Below are 4393 nucleotides of genomic sequence, written 5' to 3'. Positions count from 1 at the left end.
CTATCGCCGGGAGTGATAATGCTTTTAATGGCCCATTGCCTATAAATGCTTCCATTAGCATGCGTCAAAAAAAAAAAAAGGATCTGACAACCGGTCCTACTGCTAGAAGTCACACCATTTTAATATGATTTTTTACTTATCCGCTCCATACCCACCTCCCGCACACAGAAAATCATTAGTATTACGTACAGTCTCTGATTTCTCAAATCAATATCGAAATATTTATTGTATTCTATGTTGCATTCTTTAATCACAAGGCAATCAATGTGAGGTATGTGACAGGTGGGGAAATGTGACGTGTGTTTGGCACGTTTTATGTCTAGGGGATGATTATTTTTAAAGCTATCACACCCCCACTTATCAGCATATGAATCGGGAGCAGACACGCAACGAGACAAAGCAATGAAAGATAGATACAAAAGTTAAAATAAAGGATATTTATTTACATAAATATACATATAATAATAAAAAGGGGGAGGGTTTGCATCTATCTCTAGTATATTCTATGTTTAATCATCACTTTTGCACATAATAAGAGAGTATGTCACTTTGTCCTCTGACTTAGCTGGTTGTCCTGTTGATGTCGCAGCTGGCTGTGTCCTGGCTTGAGGTTCTGCAGCTGGAGGTGGCGCTCTAGCGGATAGAGGGACGCCGGCGATATAGTTCTTGTGGAGTCTCAGTCCCAAGTTCTAGTATCTGTAGTGGGCACAGTATGGCGGGTGGCCGGATACCGTGGGCACAAGGTTACTGCGGGCAGAGCTGATCTGCCGTGGGCAGTGTAGTTAACAGGATATGTCCAGTGAGTTGCAGAGGGTTGGCGTAGCTATGACGTCTCGCACAGATCTGACTCTATAGGGACGTCGCGCCTAATAGCTTGACAGGTGGGCTGTCGAATAGGCGGGCAATGCCGATAGCGCCAAGTAGTAGAGTTGAGTAGATCTCCGTAGGCGGTAGATGATGCTCAATAGGAAAGTGCAGTGCTGAATAGCACTAAGCACATAGATAGGCCAGTAGGCAAATAGGCGATAGGTGATTCTTGATAGCAAATACAGTGCTGAATAGCACTAAGCACCTAAATAGGCAGACACCTGAGGGAGGCACCAGGTATTCCTCTAGGAGAGAGAATAAATGAGATAGTCCAGACTCGATAGCTCAGCTCGAATGAGAAATGAAAAAGGGTCTGGCTTGAGTTGGTTTACTTTATATAAGCCTGGAAAGTGCGGGCGGACACAGGAAATGTCCAAGGCTAAGATTTATCTTACACGTGGGTGGATTTGACTCGAGGTGGGAGTCGCACCTTGGAATATCACGCGGTGTGTTGACCAGGGTAATCCCTTAGATCAAAGAGAGACGTGAGAGAAGGGGGGGGGGAGAAGGATTAGCTTGCATTCAAACCAAGGTGGTGTCCACTGCGGCTGTCAGACATCCTGCCGATAAGATCAAAGACTGTGCGTATCTTTGCCCCGGTCAAGGGAAGATAAATCGAAAGACGTGGCCTAGCTATCTCCAATGTGGTCAACTAGGTCTAGCCTGGAGCGGAAAAGGTGTGGCGGGTGAATGATTTAGGGGTAGGATGGACAAATAATTAAAATAAAATAAATAAATAATGAAAAATAATAATTAATGCTGTGATAATTTAGAGTGACTCTGACAGCGAGTTTTTGACTTGTCACAAGGTATTAGATTTCGCACACGTTTCATCGGCCATCAGTTTCAGGCCTAGAGGGTAAAACGCATTTTTCTTGTGCCTTTACTCTTCGATATGTCTCGGTTTTAAAAAGAAAAGTAATATTCACAATTGAGATTTAAACAAATAGTGTCTCGGGTAAATTTAAACTCTGCGGTTTTGATCATGAAAATATCTTAGTTGTCCTAGATCCAAGGGAAGTGATAACAGCTTCCTTAGTTGTCCTAGATCCAAGGGAAGTGATAACAGCTTCCTTAGTTGTCCTAGATCCAAGGGAAGTGATAACAGCTTCCTTAGTTGTCCTAGATCCAAGGCAAGTGATAACAGCTTCCTTAGTTGTCCTAGATCCAAGGGAAGTGATAACAGCTTCCTTAGTTGTCCTAGATCCAAGGGAAGTGATAACAGCTTCCTTAGTTGTCCTAGATCCAAGGCAAGTGATAACAGCTTCCTTAGTTGTCCTAGATCCAAGGGAAGTGATAACAGCTTCCTTAGTTGTCCTAGATCCAAGGGAAGTGATAACAGCTTCCTTAGTTGTCCTAGATCCAAGGGAAGTGATAACAGCTTCCTTAGTTGTCCTAGAGTCCTAGATCCAAGGGAAGTGATAACAGCTTTACATTTATGTCATTTTTCGTCCACGGCTAGTGTACGTGAGAGCTACGGCGCTTATAATATTAATTATGCAAACAGTTTGTAAAGTATTTTATTTTAATTTTAGTCCGGCAGAACTTTAAAAATAACTCATAACACAAGGAAAACATAAGATTGTTTCTTTCGGAAAGAAAGACTGTCATAATGATGGACAGATTGTAATGATTGATCAAAAAAATATTTCAAAGAGAGTCTGTGATGTTGGACTAATTAAAAGGCAGGCCTCACCGGATTTACCTCTGGAGAGAGAATGTTCAAACCATGGTGTTGTTTTGATTGATAAAAGTAATATTGTAACCAAGTAAAAACAGACGTAGTCCTAGATTCTTAATATCACTAATAACTGCATAATGAAATTAGTTTCGCATCCAATCTGGGCATTTGGAAAATGTTTTATTTTTCCTCTAGGCCTTAAACAAAATGTCGGACTAAATGTTAACAGTGTCTAATACCGTACATTACTTGCTGATTAAATGTTAACAGTGTCTAATACCGTACATTACTTGCTGATTAAATGTTAACAGTGTCTAATACCGTACATTACTTGCTGATTAAATGTTAACAGTGTCTAATACCGTACATTACTTGCTGATTAAATGTTAACAGTGTCTAATACCGTACATTACTTGCTGATTAAATGTTAACAGTGTCTAATACCGTACATTACTTGCTGATTAAATGTTAACAGTGTCTAATACCGTACATTACTTGCTGATTAAATGTTAACAGTGTCTAATACCGTACATTACTTGCTGATTAAATGTTAACAGTGTCTAATACCGTACATTACTTGCTGATTAAATGTTAACAGTGTCTAATACCGTACATTACTTGCTGATTAAATGTTAACAGTGTCTAATACCGTACATTACTTGCTGATTAAATGTTAACAGTGTCTAATACCGTACATTACTTGCTGATTAAATGTTAACAGTGTCTAATACCGTACATTACTTGCTGATTAAATGTTAACAGTGTCTAATACCGTACATTACTTGCTGATTAAATGTTAACAGTGTCTAATACCGTACATTACTTGCTGATTAAATGTTAACAGTGTCTAATACCGTACATTACTTGCTGATTAAATGTTAACAGTGTCTAATACCGTACATTACTTGCTGATTAAATGTTAACAGTGTCTAATACCGTACATTACTTGCTGATTAAATGTTAACAGTGTCTAATACCGTACATTACTTGCTGATTAAATGTTAACAGTGTCTAATACCGTACATTACTTGCTGACTAAATGTTAACAGTGTCTAATACCGTACATTACTTGCTGACTAAATGTTAACAGTGTCTAATACCGTACATTACTTGCTGACTAAATGTTAACAGTGTCTAATACCGTACATTACTTGCTGATTAAATGTTAACAGTGTCTAATACCGTACATTACTTGCTGATTAAATGTTAACAGTGTCTAATACCGTACATTACTTGCTGATTAAATGTTAACAGTGTCTAATACCGTACATTACTTGCTGATTAAATGTTAACACTGTCTAATACCGTACATTACTTTGTTATTAAAGATGCAAAGAAGAAGAAAAAAAACTTCAAAGGTACTATATATAGAATTCAAAAGCTGAAAAGTGTGTTGAAGGGTTTTCATTATAGAAAATAAGGACGAAAGTGTAAAAGCGGGTGTTTGTGGGGGTCCGCTAGTAGGGTTACGGTCGAAATGCAACAGATGATATATTAATATTGAATTGAGAATCCGAAGTGAAGTCAGAGATTTTGCTTAGGTATAACTTTTTTGTTGTGGGCGAGAAAGCGAGAGAAGGGGGGGGGGGCATATAATTGAAAGTGATACAAGAATTCACATGCTAAAAACATGTGTGCTTGCGTGGGTCCTTCCAAATCAAGTCAATGAGTCTATGTCAGAGAAGGAAATAGAAGGAGATAGGGCTGTTTTATTTCATAGTAACTAATACAATAATTCACGGGCTAAAAAATAAGTTAGGGGCTTGTTAAAATATTTCACCATCATTGAAATAAATAAAAATAACTTATAAAATATATGTAAAAAAATCTTAAACCAAGCTTAAT

This window comes from Biomphalaria glabrata, chromosome 9 (assembly GCF_947242115.1).
Source record: "Biomphalaria glabrata chromosome 9, xgBioGlab47.1, whole genome shotgun sequence".
Classification (NCBI taxonomy): domain Eukaryota; kingdom Metazoa; phylum Mollusca; class Gastropoda; family Planorbidae; genus Biomphalaria; species Biomphalaria glabrata.
The sequence above is the reverse complement of the archived record's forward strand: the minus strand, read 5'-3'. Positions refer to the sequence as shown.